The sequence below is a fragment of the Callionymus lyra genome, chromosome 14 (assembly GCF_982586985.1).
Source record: "Callionymus lyra chromosome 14, fCalLyr1.hap1.1, whole genome shotgun sequence".
NCBI classification, from domain to species: domain Eukaryota; kingdom Metazoa; phylum Chordata; class Actinopteri; order Syngnathiformes; family Callionymidae; genus Callionymus; species Callionymus lyra.
In genome coordinates this window covers 18,785,292-18,802,269 of record NC_141831.1, presented here as the reverse complement: position 1 = coordinate 18,802,269, position 16,978 = coordinate 18,785,292, and positions in this window count along the sequence as shown.

Below are 16,978 nucleotides of genomic sequence, written 5' to 3'. Positions count from 1 at the left end.
ATTAATATACTAATCCAAATCCAACTCAATAAAATATTGGGCCAAACAAAGGATATATTTATCACATCGCCTTCCTTTCTTTTAGGGCCAATTAATCTTAATTATCTTTTTTGTTGTTTCTTCTTCCGTTTCCCTTCCTGTCTGTATATTAAGTAAATATATATATAATGTAAGTAAATAAGTAAGTAAGTAAGTTAGTAATGGTTATTTTTAAATCGACTTTCTAGACCAGGGTCACAAAGCGCTTTATCAAAAACAATACACAGTTAAAATATATACTTTAAAAGGTCAAGACACATAAGACAAACACAGGAGTCTCAGAAAATCAAGGAAAAGCCTGAACAAATAAAAATGTCTTAATATGTTTCTTCAGGAACTATCAGTAGATTCTGATCCACAGACCTCAGAGCCCAAGCTGGGGTGTAAGGCTGGATCAGATCAGTAAGGAGGAGTCTGACCATGAATAGATCTGAAAGTAAGAACCAGAATTTTTAAATTGATTCTGAAAGAAACTGGCAGCCAGTGAAGAGTTTTAAGGATCAGAGAAATGTGAGTTCTTCTACTAGAGCTGGTCAGAATTATCTCTGCAGAGTTTTGTATTAATGTTAACAGCAGAAAATCTCTAAAGGTCACCATATAAACAATTTCCAGAAGAAGACCTCCAGAGGGATCAATAAAGTTGTATCCATCTATCTATATCAACATAACATAAATCGTCTTTTAATTTTGTGGCAACAATCCACCGGCCACATAAAATGACTTGGCGTGCCGGTTTTGGCCCAGAGCCATAAGTTTGACACTTTATAATAATTAAGTTATTGAAATGATACCAAACATGTTTATAACCTTACATTTCAGTTAAAATACATGAAATCACAAATAGCTTGTTATTATTGTTGTTTTATTACCTGCCTGAGACCTAGGCTCCTGGAGGGGTTTGAGCGATGTCATTTGCTGCTTATTTTGTTAGCATAATGAGCATGAAGCACCGTTTTACCATCAAATATTTTACTCTAATGAAAAAGATTTAGTGTAATATTAATGCCATACATTTAATAGAAGAGCACATTAAGTTTGAAACATTTGGAATGAATATAAAGTAGTTTTATTCCAGATGTTCTTCCTCAGTAGGAGGATAATCTTAGATTGAATCCATCATTAAAACAAGCATCAATCCATCAACCTTATATGCATCCTTATATATACGGTTTGGTAGCTGTTCCTGCACGATTCCTCGCCACCTCCCAATGATGCGGGGCGAATGAAGGAGCCATGCTCGAGCGCCATCGTTGCGTGTGCACCGCGTATGAGATTAAGTGTCATATTCTACACAGGATTAGGTTTCAGCCCTCCACGTATGTATTCCCGGGTCATCAGGAGCAGCATGATCTGATTTCCCGGAACAATGCGTGACCTCACAATGCGATTGAACACCGGGGTGGTATCTCTGGTTACCGTCGCCATGGAAACTGATACAAATGAAGCACGCTCTGGCCAATGTTGATGTTGATGACAGCTGGGTTCGGAGTGATAATCCTGATCATCTTTCTGCTTCCATTTCCATCTCTGACAGCAATGACTATATTCAATTGTTGTCTCTACTTCTACTTCTGTTTTCGATCGTCTTTCGATGAGCACTGTGGTCCATCTCCGGGGTCTCTAACCTCCCGCAGCTGAACATCTACGTCAGTATCCTCTCTTGTAAACCCAACCGTCGAGCATCGTGTCGTCAAATCTAATTAGAATCTGTTCCTCTTCTGACGCAGAAAACTGAGCGTGTGGACGGATTTCAACCCTCCCTTGTTTCCTCTTTTCCTTTTTCGAACGTCTCATGACTCGCGTTTCACAAGACGAGCCGCTGGTGAAGTTCACAGTGTCCTGACCGGGCACAGCTGCTGTTTATGATCTCCTGTTGTTGATCCTCCCGCCTGCCGGGATGTACAGGAGCAGCTGAGGGCAGCGACAAAAGGGACGTACACATGCACACACATTTGTACCGACACGTCCAAGTGGGTGAAGTAAACAAGAGCGGATTTAATGTCACAGTGTGTTTGATCATTCGTTTTCAATCTGTGAGGAAGGTGAAGGTTTTAGGTCGAGTCCCGCGCAATCAATAGTCCGATAGTGAAACTATTGAAGACTGGAAATTGGCCTCAATCATCGCAAAAACAATCAGAACTTTCCTCAGACCCACACCTCGGATTATAATCCGAACTCTCAGGAATAGTGTTCCAGAGCGTTCCAGCATAAATGTGTTTGTTATTTTAAATGTGACTTTTTGACTTTTCTTGATATTATGAGGACAACATTCATGATTTCCCGTTAAAGGGCAACTCATTTGTTGATTTAAGTGTGTCTTAAATAGATTCTATTGTATCATCAGTATGTGTCTGTTTGTACAAAACTCTCTTTTCATTTAATTATTTACATTACAAAATGTGCTTAAGCCCCTCCCACTGAAAAAACTCGTTTTTGCGGGGATAAAATTGTGTTTTCCATAACAACAACTATTCTGCTGTCTGCTGTGATGAATCAAACATCAAAGTTTGTCACTGCGCGTCATCAATCTCAACAGTCTGTACTTCTAAGGGACTCGTTGTATAAACAAAGCGGGGGTGATTACAGCTGGCTGGAGGACGAGTGAAGCCGTTATTACGTCACAATGGACTCCGCTCTCGTAACCGCTCGTTCGCCGAGATTTTCAGATGAAATGTAACATCTATAAAATCAGACTTCGGGTGGCCACAAGTCCACATTATTTCTATAGAGCATCACATCCGAGACCATTTCCGCTATTCAAGGTACCAGTCTTTTTCTCGGTGTTATCTTGATCTTTTTAGTATATATACATATATATATATATGTATATATATTATATACATTGTTATTATTGTTTAAGCACTTTGTGACTGTGGTCTAGAAAAGCGCTATATAAATATAAATTACTTACTTACTTACATTTAAAGGGCTGTAATATTAATTTGGAGAGATGTTAAAAAAAAGTTGGGAAGTATATTTCAGAGAACAATTGGAAAAAAATTCAAGAATAATTGTATCATATAAATACAAACATTCACATGTATATTCAAATATATTCAATAATTGCAGCACACACTATCCTATCAGAATATTTATAATATAATAATAATAATAATTTGAATCAAATCCAAATAGTTCAAGATATAACAGGTTGACAGAACCTATTCCGAACCCATAAAGAGTAAATTGTTGTTGTTACTGACAGAATATAATTCTGACACAAAGAGCATTACTATGAAAGCAAATTCAAAGTTATTTAATAATTAAGAAAATTGTTTTCAAATTCAAAATGACATTTTGAGTAAAAGTGATTTTCTTTTTCATTCTTTAATCACAACAAAACCGTTTAAATAACCTTTTAAAAGTACTGGTTTGGCACCAGTATCTGATAAAACATATACAATATCCATCCCTTTCTACACATATCACCAAGCCTTCAATTTCAGCAAATTTATTTTATGACATCTGCAACATTTATCAGCTGAAATGCATCCATTTTTACACTGAAATGTTGACCTACTTTATAAGATGGACTTGAGAGACAACAGAAGGGTGTAACTACTTGGGTGCAAGTAGCAATTTTCCAAATCACAAAGGTCCGAACACCTTACGATTTAACAAGCTTTTTTTTTCCAAAATTGTCGGTAACTAAAAATACGGAAAGACAATTTCAAAGGCTTTTGGCAACTGCATGCAAATCCAACTTTTTGGACATAATTAGAGTAAAAATAACTTCATAATGCTAGATTGCTACCTGAAAAGACAAATTATCATTTGGCTTCTAATCTGTCTTGAAATGTTAAGGAGCTCGTTGTTAGAAAATTGTTAGAATAAGGATGAAAAGGTTTGGTCTGGACTCGACCGCCAGACAAATATAGTTTTTTTTCTCTCCCTCTGACCTCATTTTAGAACCATTAATGCCATTACCGTCCCAGACTGCAGAAAAAAACATGGGTCAGATATCAGCATATCTAAAGTCTTAGCAACGTGTTTTCAGCAACAGACACAAACGGCCACAGTGAGGGGATTGTTGAGTAAAGCCGAGGCTCTGGGCCTGGAGCTGCAGCACATGCTGCGACCATGTGACTTCATCAATGTGACTCAGTCTCTGGGGCACATCTGTAGGGCCTCCAGGAGACAGCACATACGAGAGCGTGCACGCGTTACATATAAAGCAACTTAACAGCACGGAAACATACGGGGCGAAGACTTTATAGAAACGGGTCACGTGACTGGTCACATGCTCTGGTGTCTTTAAGAATAACTTGTTCAGTTAACAAGTTGTCTTCAGATTGCTTTTGCCACGAGTCTACACTATTTCTAAAGACCTGATTGAAGGAAGTACTTTTAAAGTTTCGTTCCACACCAGGGGTGTTAGAAAATATTCAAACAGCTTACTGTTGTTTTTTTCACAATACTCTTTTTTTTCACTATAGCTCTTTAATAGTTTCCACTTCAATAAAGTGTGTAAAAATAAAATAATTCAATTTTCTTTTTCAATCACCAGTTACCAGGAAACTATTTGCAGCATTTGTTAATTTTTATTTTGAAAATTATACTTCCGGCAGCACTCATTACATTCTCCGCAGCTTATATAAAATCAAAATACTGCAAACTTCCCTGTGGTGACTGAGGATGAGAGGATACAGAAGCGTTTGATGAACCAATATGTTTGAACATATTTGGGTTCTAAAACAAATAAAAATAGTTACGACTTTGTCAACAGTCGTCTATAAAATATATCCTTGCTCCTACAGTATCTTAATATATCACAAACTTGTGATGAACTTATTTATTGAATTAATTGAACTGTCTATACTTGCCTTTCTTTATAGGTAGTCCAAACAGTATTCACTGTCAGTTAAAGCTTTTATTCTTCAATAAAAAGTGGCCATTTTTGTGTCTCAAAATGAAGCAAAAAAAACACTAGACTAGCATTATTACCTTTGAGAGTTTGAATAAAATGCTTTGTTGACATTTAACATCTTACTTTAACATTCAAGTATTAAACACTTTAATTCCCATCAGATATTATATCATCATGTTTTGAATCTGATGTACTTTTTTAAACAATTACAATACGAACTATTAAGTATTGATCTTATATTTATTTATTGATTCCATTAGTATTGAAAGGAATCAGGTTTTGCTAAATTATTTTCCTATTTTGTTGCTTCCGTAGTATTAAGTTCTCCCAGATCTGTGAATGCATTTCCTGTTGGTGACTTCCTGTTGAGTCATCTTGCATCTGGAGATTTTCAGCCTCATCATGAAGTTCACCCTGATCTGTCATTAACCCATAAATCATAAAGCGGCTTTAACACTGCCTCACGCGCACTGGTGTTAAAATGCTCGTCCGTGTTAGGCGGTGTGGAGTACACAGAGTAGTTTTGTGACTCACCATAAAACCTTTTCAAGAATATCTGGTGCTGAAACCGTCCTTAAGTGCACAACCCAAATAAGTAATCAAAGAAATTAATGAGACTTTCAAGAGCCAGAGCGAGTGTGTGTGAGCCGCATGGATAATACAATTTCCTGCTAATGTACCGTATTGCCATTAGAAGAGAGCGGTGGGAATGCTAAATGAAACCTGACAAGATGGCAGGACAGGGGGAGAACATCCAAAGGGAACTCCGGTCCACAGCTCTGCCGGGCCCGGAGAGAATTAATTGATTGAGACAGCGGACTTCCAGTAATTCAGCTGATGAAGCTTTTCACTCCCAGGACTTGCTGGCTGGACACAAACAAAGTGACGAGCGGAGACAGAGCAGCGCGGAGAGGGAGTGTGTTTGGTTAACATATCAAGCCGCACACACTCTCCATGTGCGCTGGTCAAACAGCAAAGTGCTGATCCTGCTGTTCCCATTCCAGGGGCTGGCGAAGGCCCTCCGCATGGCTGGATGGAGCGGTGAAGATAATCGGGCGTGCTCGGCGGTAGACGGACCCACTGGTGCTGCAGATATGTGTTGTCTGACCCGGTTTAGAGCCCAACCGGACGTCTTTCAGCCCCGATTTCTGGTGTTTTAACGCCTCTGTTCGGATGGCGTCGGCTTGACCTCCACCACGCCAGGCTCAAACGTCGACAGCAGGATGCAGATTACACACCAGCGCTTCTTCTTTGAAGGCAATCCTGTGCTTCCAGTGCACATCCCTCCCTCCCTCCATCCCTCCCTCCCCCCCAAGGCTTTTCCCAATCCCCCCATTCTCCAGTGTGCTGCATGTGCAAGAGGGCTATTAATAGCATCAGAGAAGCTGCAGAGAAAGATCTGCAGATGAGAGACGTTGAATTCTGAGATTACACCTGCTGCTCAGCCAGATTACCAGGAGAGGGAGAGAGGGAGAGGGCACGGAAGGACAAAAAAGGAAAAGGGGCGACGAGGAAAAAAGGAAGGAATGGGAAAGTAAAGATAAGTGCTATGACATTGAAACAAAGGTGGAGGAAGGGAGTGGGGAAAAAATCAGGGAAAGGAAAGAAAAGAAAAAGCACTGATAGGAAAGGAAAGAGATGAGATATGAGAGAATCAAGGATGGATAGGAAGTAAGGAAAAGGAAAGGATTGAGAAGAAAGATAAATCAACAGAGGTTATTGAAAGAAGGAGGGGAAAATTGACAGGAGAACAAAAATGTCAAGAGGGTGAAAAAGAGGTGAGCAAATACAGTTGAACGGGAAAGAGCGACTGGTTCTATAAATAGAACGACAGAAAACAACCGGAAAATGTGGGGAATACAATTTTAAATCGATAATGAATAGAACATGAGGTTCAAAGAGACGAAAAGGAAGGAATGACACAAAAGAGCAAAAGGGGAAAGATTTAGGAAAGCAAATTAAATATCGAAAATGAAATGATTGAAACTAAGGATGGAACGAGGGAACAATGGGAAATACATTTTAATAGAAGGGAAAGTAAATCATGGAGAGATGATGAAAAAAAAAAAGAGAAATCATCGTCTCATTGTCGTCGTGATGGTTTTATGGACATTCCTCTGAGCGTCTCTGTTACACTGATATTTCATCAGCGGATTAAATTTCTCCCCTTAAGTCCGTAATTATACTTTCCCATGAATATCTCTGGTGTTCAATAGAGAGACAGTATTTGCCTTCACTGACTGAGTCAATAAAAGGGCGGGACTCCACGGTGACAGGCTTATCTGGGCCATCCGCAGAGCTTGAATGGCACTTCCTATAATGGCCCACACCTCCTTGGCAGAGGTAATTATTGTGCGAGTCAAAGCTCAAGCTCATTCGCTGAAGTGCACATCTATCAATCCGGCTAAAGAGCGCTATGACGAACACAAGGAGGGAACCTTCAACGTTGGTAATGAAGCACAAGACCCGCCTCGGTGCGAGGTTTGAAAGATGCAGCTCTGCTGTTCCAAAGATGGAGACGGGGGGGGGGGGGGTCTGTAGTACAGGACGTTAATTGCCGAACTGATTAAAAACAAAACGAAACTCATTAAACTCGTGGTGTGAGTCAACATGCATGAGTAGAGGGTGGATGAAGACAAATGAAGCAGGATCGGCTGGATCGACGTCAGCCCAAGTATTAAATGTCATATATTTCGCTTCAAGATTCATGGTGACCTTGGACAAGTTCGACGGAGAGTGAAAGTCACACCTGCAGCTCACACCTATGAAACCTGGAAAGACTGTAATAACACTTGGTGTTCGTGTCAGGAATGTTTTGACTTGGTGACCGTCTGTGAGGATTGGTGCTGCCTGGTCGCTCGTCTTCATAGATAGAACACTGATCCACCAAGGAGCTTGTTTTTTATTCATTTATTAAATCATAGGAATGAAGAGAAATTCAAAGAAAACACTCTGTGGTTCAAGAATTGTATTAGTTTACAGCAAAAAGGGAATCTAAACCTTTGACATTGAATTTACTATCTTACAACCTTTTATTACACAAAGTTTTAATGATTCAACCAATAGTTCAATTTTCTACTCACCCTCATGTCGACTAAAGGTTGAGGTAAATTTCAAAGTAATCTCTTTAGAGTTCTAGGAAAAAATGTGACTGGAGTACTCTGAGGTCTTCGTCATCATCTTCATCCAAAAAGACACTTGAAAAACATCGTAATACTTCCGTGGTGCTCGTCTTTAACGTCCATCTTATATTGAAGTCTTGACACAAGGAATTTTAAGAAAAAATAACATAAATAAGTCTGTTTGAAGTTAGTTTGAAGCGCAAGTTATCAATCTGGCCTGAGCCCCATTTGCTACATTAAAATGAACATGCTTTTTTGGTCTATAACTCTAAAAAGGAAATAGATTACTTTGAAATTCACCTCAAACTACTTGTAATTAGATGCAGAACAGGTATCTGTTAAAAACCTTCCTTAAGTCAGAAAACAAAACAACAATTCTTTCAAATTTTTATTTGATCTCTTCTTAGTCCCTTCATCCAAATTTACCGAAAGTTTAATTAAAGTACATTACAGTCATTTAGACAGAAGCACAATGAGTTCTCAAAATAAGATCGAGCGTGTGGTGAAAAAAGAGCGAACCCAAAAGCCCACGCTTTACCGGTCAATCTATGTTCCTTATCTTATCTATGGTCGAGAGAGTCAATCAATATCACAAAAACAAGAAGCTGTAATGCATTTTCTCACAGGGTGTCCAGACTACCCTTAGAGATAAGGTGAAGAGCTCAGACTCAAAATAGGCCTGAACAATAACCGTACTCCTCACTGCTGTGTCTTTTAAAAAAAATGGCAGATTTGTTTCATGTGCTGAAAGACACGCCGACGAACCTTCAGTAACATCACTCTCTGACCAATCCGTGGCCAGCAGTCGGTTGACTTCACCTTTTGAAATCCGACTCGGCTTGCACGGAACCAGAGCAGAGCAGGAACTAAAAATAGTATCTGCTTTGATATTGCTAGGCTAGTGGAAACATAACACAAACCAGGTAGAGTCAAGTCAAGTCGGGCTAATAACCTTGGGGTTCTCCTAGAGAAGCTGGAAGAGGTTTCCGGGGTAAGTGGGGTTTGGGTCTATTAGCTGCCGCTGATGCACTGTCGTGACCCCATCTTGAATAAGCGCAGGAGGAGGAAGGGCTTCTGATAAAGATTTCTATCATTTGAAACAGGTTAGGACTGGGTTCAAAATGAAGAATATTTTGTTCAATTGTTGTTGTTGTTATTTTTATGCTATAATTATCTGCCTATTAGAGGCAGCCATGTTTGTAAACTTAACCTCAATCAAATGTAATAATACAGACATGTAAATGTTGTTTTTACACATAAGGTTATGTGTTATTTGATTAGCTAATCCTGTAAAGGTTGGCTGGATGCACTTCAAAACGTTGTGAGTAAGAGTTAAAAAGGTTAGCTACAACATTTCTTTCTTCAAAGAGGGGAGAGAGGGAAGTTCATTTTATTACGATCCACTCATTTGGAATTTTTGAGTCAATGAAAAAATGGTGATTAAAAAAAAAAAACAATGATGGCGTCTTACAGTCAGACTGTGGCTGAAAAAGATCAGAGATATTTCATCCTCCCTCTCACTGGCAGCCAGAACTCTCCTTCGGGCCAAGTAGAAACAAATGGCAGCCCTTACTCTTTACCAGCACGAAGCGCTCACGCTCACTGACATGAAGAAGCTAAACTGGTGGCGGCCTGATCATGTACCCATGAGCAAGCACCGGCTGACACAGAAGCGCTCAGGACAGCAGGATCAGCAGATGACCACAGGAGTCATGTTACCAACCAGACCTCCAAACGACAGCAGACGCTGACCCGGTTTTTCTGCACCACATTCATAAAGCATTCTCTAACACGAGATCAGAGCATACTACGCGTCCCACATCGAGTCTTATGCCAGCGATAAGTAGACCCCAATATGCCGCCCGCCTCCTTTTCCTTTCCATTTTTACGCTACTCCGTGCTTTGTAACCTTTGAGCGACTGACAAACTCCCGCTGTGGCCCCTTATGCGTCTCCCTCCTCTGATCCGGTGAAAGTCAGCGAGATCGACTCATCGTTAAAAAAAAAATGCAACTACAGAGCAGGATGTTGAAGGACGTCTGTGTTTGTGACTCGTCCTCATCGTTGGACCAGCAGTACCACTTTGACGGACGAGGATTGTTACGTCAACCAGCGTCCTCATCCGAAAAGCAGGTCACTCTTCTGCCTTTCATTAAAACTACATTAATAAAGATCAACTGTATATTTTAATTGAATATTTACACATGTACGATTAAGTTTGAGTGCTTTTCATGCCCGATGTAAGAGTCCCAATGTTCCCATGGCAACAGTGAAACGGCTGACAATAATTTTGATAGTGATTTAATATTTATAACAAAGTTCATAGGTTTGGAAATGTGCATTTGTTGAAACCCTGCACAAGCTTTAACTATTTAATTAGGTTGATCAGTTTTCTTTTCTCAAAAACAGATTTCAATGACATTTTCAGGGAGTGGTGTTGTGGATTACCATCTGGATCCATCCAAGCTTTGAGGATGAATAGTGCTGCAGCGCTTTCTTCTTCGCCCTGTGTATTGTCCGGGCTATTTATGGAAGACTACGACCACCCAGTAGCGATATTCCAAATGCTCAAAAGGTTATGGAATTATGCTCATAAAATAAAATATGGTTGTAATATTGGGTAAAATCCAGTAGCTTGACATGCTATCCTTGTAGGTTTTAATAGAGACGAACGAACAGCAAGGAACAGATTAGTGGTGTTTTTGTAATAGTAACATACTTATATACATTACAATTACTTCAACTTTGTAACAGTCAAATCATTAAAATACTATATATAATGTTTCATGGGAATGACTTGTTACCATGTGGCACACTCTTGATGAAACGTGCGACTAAAATGGCGGCACGGAAAGACAAAGTGAAGCTCACAGGCCAGGATAACCAGCTAAATTGAATTATTGTTTTTATATACTAGGACTGGTCTGTCCACCAAACACAGCCTCTCCTGTGGAAGCAGAATCGAATCCTACTATATCTCCCTACACTTGCTCTCATCACATTTTCAAAGTCCCATTACATGCAGGTCCCAGTAAAACCATCATTTACCGCATTGATTCCCCTCTGGCCGTGGAGGACACACATGAGGGGTGGGGGGGGGGTTGCAGCTCATATATTGAACCATATTCATTAAAGCGCCAGGACGGCTGAACTTATTTTAACCTTTGAAAAACCTAAAGAATCAAATGTATACAGGGTGTCCACGATTTTCCGGAAGTTCACTTTAGACGCTAACAGACTTCTTTGAAGTATAGTCCTGGTCGTGGACCAAAACAATTTTTAAATTTACCAAACTGGGTTTAACAAGGGGAACCAGAATTCCCTCGACCTTCCTTTAGCTGTTATTGGAAGTCTCTGTATAGTTATTGACATCCATAATCTCGGTTCCTTATCTTAGCTTGACCACTGGCATCTGTATAGGTCACCTGATCAAAATGAACACTTATATTTTCAATTGACGGACAGATAATCCATACCTTCATCCATCATCCACCTTTCATCCAAGGTTGGAAGCAACAGCCAGAGCAAGGAAGCCACGACTTCCCTTTCTAGTGGAACCGATATAGAATAATGTGGTCTCTGAGGTCACAAATCGGACTGGACTGACTGATTTAAAGCTACATTTTGTTTTGCTAAGCAGGAAACACTGGATGAAACAAGTCCAATCCAAATAGTGCTTAAGTGACACATATATTATTTGTAAAGTTAGCTACGAAGAAGCGAACTCTTCTTATGTAGTGAGCATTCTAAGGACTTTTCAAGGACAAACCATAAACAATTGTAGATTAAGCCAAATTAAAGGACTCCTGGAATTCAAATTATTTATCTTATTGTATCATCACTATTAATTTTAAAGACTGTCAATGACTAGGATCCAGGCTTGTGGGTGATTTATAACTACCTCTAAGGGTGTTATAAATGAATGAACCCATAATAATTATAATGGGAAGAACAGGAAGCAAGTCTCCTCGGATATACATGATGTCAAAAAGATACAAAGAAAAGCCGTGGATTTTCTTCGTTCGGTCAAGGTAATATCGGATCTGATTAAAGAAATCGTGTGTATATTGTGCGAGGATGGGAAACAAAAAGAGATGGGAGTGGAAAGAGAGAATGACACAAAGAGGAAAAGGAAACTTGAGATTCAGAGCTGATGTTGCTGCCATGGTAACCAGTGGCACCTTGGAGAGGCACTGAACAGAACCGCTCTGGGGAAAGACCAACACACCCCCACATGAGGAACTCTTTAAACAATCACAATTTCATTTATGTTTAATTGCCGCATGACTATTTTTGGAGTCATGTTGGAGAACACGCCGGGTTTTTTTTTTTAAACTCTTGTGGGAATCATCTTCAATCAATGCCCCCTAGTGGTCACTCGTTTTTCATGTTTAATGTCAGGATGGTGTGTGGTTAATGCTCAAGTTTCACTCTGTAGCATTTGCAGCATTTCTCAAAGTTCAACCCGCGTTTTGCTCTCGATAGGTTCAATGTTTGACCCCTCGCCGGCTCCAACATCTGCACGCCATACTGTCTTTGTGAACATACATACTGCACATCTCCTGCTGCGACTACGAGGAGCCGCGCCCTTCCCCCAACATCCACGTGCTCCATGAATCTCCATACTGTCCTCATGTGTGTTCTTAACTCACGTCCTGTCGCATCAGAAGATCACCTGATTTCTCCGTAACCGTCCGGATCACGTGACTCGAGGGTGATTAATGACCTCTTATGTATTGTTCTCTGGAGGATGCGGAGATGGTGCGAGGCCTTGTCCGTGGTTTGACGGTCTCTCAGGATCCCTTATTACGGTTGAATTATTGCATTCGTCCAACTAAGAAGGACGTTTAAAATGCAAATCAACACCTTGAGCACAAGATGATGCTCCTTAGTTGGTGATTCAGAGGAGTCTTCGTTCTCCATCAGATGATAGACGAGCGGATTACATACGATTAAATATGATGAGCCATTATGTGTTCCAAACTACACGTGTGGTCGCAGTTACAGTAATATTTTCATGACCAAATCTTACTCAAGTAAAAAATGCTATGGTCTAAATAGTATTTTTACTACAGGGACATTTGGTAGCAGGGCCCAGGAAGGGAAAATATCTTCATTCCATTGGATTATTTTTGGTGAAATTGTGTTAAGTATTGGAATAAAAAAGTCATACTAGCCTGTGACCCTAAATACATCAAGAGACTTGTTTTGGTCAAGTTTACTCAAGACATAATCCTAGCGAAATGGAATAGAACAACTTTATATGGGACCATTTTGTTACAAAAAAAAAATGTATGTATGTCCTTTTTTTCTGTGAAAATAAAACCTATATTTTACCAGTAAGTGGTGCAAAAAAAGGTTGACCCTTTCTCTAAATTATATGATAGACCCAGAGATGCTGTGTCCAAATATGTTTTTTATGTCCCATATTATAAAAAGAGCTACAGTAATGTATCAATCTCCCATTTTGACAATACACTTACATTAGACCCACCCCGGAGCAACCACCTTCTTCTCTAGGTAGAAGTAATGGGGTGAAGTTGTTTTACTATTGTTTACAGATCACAGTAAGAAAGTTTTATGACATTATCATTTGGTTGAGGAACATCAAATCAAACTTTCTACTCTCTCCTTATCCGTCAAAATTCAATGAAACTTCTAAACACAAACTTATCTTACACAATATTCATTTTAGCAGGTACTTAACTAAATAACTAATCTAAATCCTTTGCGAAACCATGTGTTTGTTTTAATCCATAGATTTCTTGTACCTGATGATAAGGTTCCAGGGTTGAGTCAGTATATTGGTCACAAAGGCCAGTCTGTCAAACTGAGCCTGAGAAACCTGGGTGTTGTATTTTACGTTAAGACATGTCTCTAGTTCGACACTGCAGAAAACTGACCAGAAACTGTTTCCTTCAACTGAAAAAAATACCTAAACTTAGGAAAATGATGTCACAACATGATCTTGAGTTTATTTTCGTGTCTGAACAAGAAGGAGCTGTCTCGCCTGCAGTTAATACAAAAGTGAGGATTCTGACCTGCTCTAGTAGAAGAACTCACATTTCTCCGATTCCTTAAGTCTCTTTACTGGCTTACAGTTTATTTCAGGATCAATTTTAAAATTCTGGTTCTTACTTTCAGAGCTATTCATGGTCAGACTCCTCCTTACATCAGTGATCTGATCCAGCCTTACACCCCAGCTCGGGCTCTTAGGTCTGTGGATCAGAATCTACTGATGGTTCCTGAACACGCTTCCGGACCAGAGGAGAGAAATCATTCCAGGCTGTTGCTCCTAAGCTTTGGAACGATCTTCCACTCCCTCTGCGTTTGATGATCTACTGACTCCTTCAAGTAACATCTTAAGACATTCTTATTTGTTCAGGCCTTTCCTGATTTTGTTGGACTCCTGTGTTTGTCATATGTGTCTTGATATTTTAAAGTATATATTTTAACTGTATTGTTTTTCATTGTCAAATTTATTTGTGACGCTAGTGTAGAAAAAGGCGCTTTACAAATAATATTCACTTGCTTACTTTTTGTACGGCCTTTCATTGTTAAAACGACAATATCACAACATCCATCACAGGCAGCTGAGAAGCCTGAAGGGATCACGGTGCGTAAATGTTAATCCAGCAGCGCGTCGTTGCCTCGAAGAAAGCAAAATTATCGTAAATGCCATTTAGCTATTTATAGCAGAGCGCTGAAAGGTGCGTGAGCAGAAACGACGAGACGAGGAGGTGACATTGTTGCAAGACAGACGCAGTTATCGTGTCAGATCGTGCGACAATATTTCATCCTATTGAATGTCAGGAAACTGTCAAAACAGTACAACGAATAATACATTTCAAATTAAATGTTAGATCTACAGAATACAGTTTTTTAATCTTATAAATTATGCAAAGGTGAATTGTGACAGGGTTGTTACATTAAAGTCAATATTTACTTACAAAATGAATAAAACATTCATTTCTGATTTTAGGTACTGACTCTGAGAAAGTGTGATCGTGATATTTACTGGGATTCTTATTTAATATGTTGCTGTGCGAGATGATCTAAGCTGAGCTCGATTAAATGGTTTGTATTCGTGATACGATCTGCTAACGCTCATCTCATAAGTTAGCCCGAGAGCTGGATTGTGCTGCTGAGCAGAGGAGAGCAGCCGAGAAGAGGGGGAGGTCAACAGAAGGAGAAGCAGATGCTCGTGACTTCGGCGCTTCTGTGCAGAAGTGGTTGTCATGATGAGATTTGCTGGCAGCCTCACGAAAATGCAAAGTGAGATTTAGGAAGCATCTCACATGCAAAAAAGAAAAAACCAAATGGTTGCTGAATAGAAACAGAGTATTGGTTTTTTTTTTTCTTCCTCCCCCCCTCGTCATCCGCAGCGTGAGAAGCAGGTCCTCCCCCGGATCTGTTAAAGATGCATAAAGCTGAGGAGTCTGGAGATGCAACTGTAGTTTCTCAGAGTGGATACTCAAGCATAAGTACTGAGAAATAATTAAAAGAACATTTCTCTTGTGTGTCTGGCTCTTGAGTATTTTTAAACAAACGTGTTTTACGCGGATCATCAAAGGTATAGCTTCTCTTAGCACCCTTTTTCTTAAAACAAAACATTTCTTTCTTTGTATTGAATTTATGTGTATAATTTTTTTTTTTAATAAAAAGCTACATTAATAATGCTTTGATTTTTCATTTTGTAACGCCGCTCACTTTAATTAGCCATGTTTCTAGATACTGTCTTTGTTAAGCATTGTTTAGTAAAAATGTTTTGTGGATTTTGCTGTTACATTTCTCATTTATGTTTTATGATCTGTGTTTTCCTTGGTAATATAATTGTATAGTGATTTAATAATAAAAACCTTCAATTATTTATTAATTTTATTATAATAATAGCAAAATTAAAGTGGTTTTCGAATTACTTTATGTTGATCATATGAATGTTTAGCCAAATTTAATTTTGACACAAATACCATCATATTGTTATTTTTTCAACTGTCAGGAATTGTCTTCCATATATTTCCCTTGATCCTGCGTAGAATTGCTCAGCGTAGCATAGCAAAATTTAGCATAGCATAGCATAGCATGACCTAGCATATCATAGCCTAGGGTTAAAAAGTGTCCGGGAAATTAATATAATATAATAGGTAGATTAAATGTGCATATAAAAAGGTATAATTGCAAATTTGTTGTGTATTATTACAAGTTGTAATACTGTGAGGTACAATAATTTGTCTTAAGTTACATAAGAAAATAAATATTGCCGCTAAATGTGTTTAGAAAAAAACTGCAATCCTTCCTACAAATGGCAGGAATAATGGACCATCTCCATCACACACTGAGGCATGTCAGCATATGCTTACTTGAAATATCATGAAGGCTCAACATTTCACAGCTTTGATTTGTCCACACTCCAACACAAAGCTGTGACAATATATTTGCTAAAGCATCCCTGAGCACAGAACAAGGAAGGGATCTGCCAGCGAGGAGCAGCGACGTGACTTTTTTTTGGGAGAAAAGATGATGTGGGAAATTTATCGGAGACAGAGGGTGAACGTGTGGGTGTGAAAAACAACAACTGAGGAATGAAGACTGAAGTCAAGCGAGGGTATCATCAGGGACAGTTTCCATTCTGTCTCGGGAGAATCTCTGGAGATGTGTTAACATGAAACACACTAGGTGAGGGATGGATTTCACTGTTGGATTCGACAATAATGATCTCGAAAATCCTCCATGGCAAATAATCCCATCATAACAGTACACATGGGCAGTTTAACTGTGTGAGAGGGAGACGTTTAATTTCACTGAAAAATCATTTTATCTCTCCGTGCGTCTCAGATGATTTAAAATTCATTGAAATCCTGAAGCTGTTGTGTATCTTATTTGCAGCTTGAATACATAAAACATGATGAACTGAGCTGTGTTTGTTTCAGCACATTTATGGAGGTTTCGTC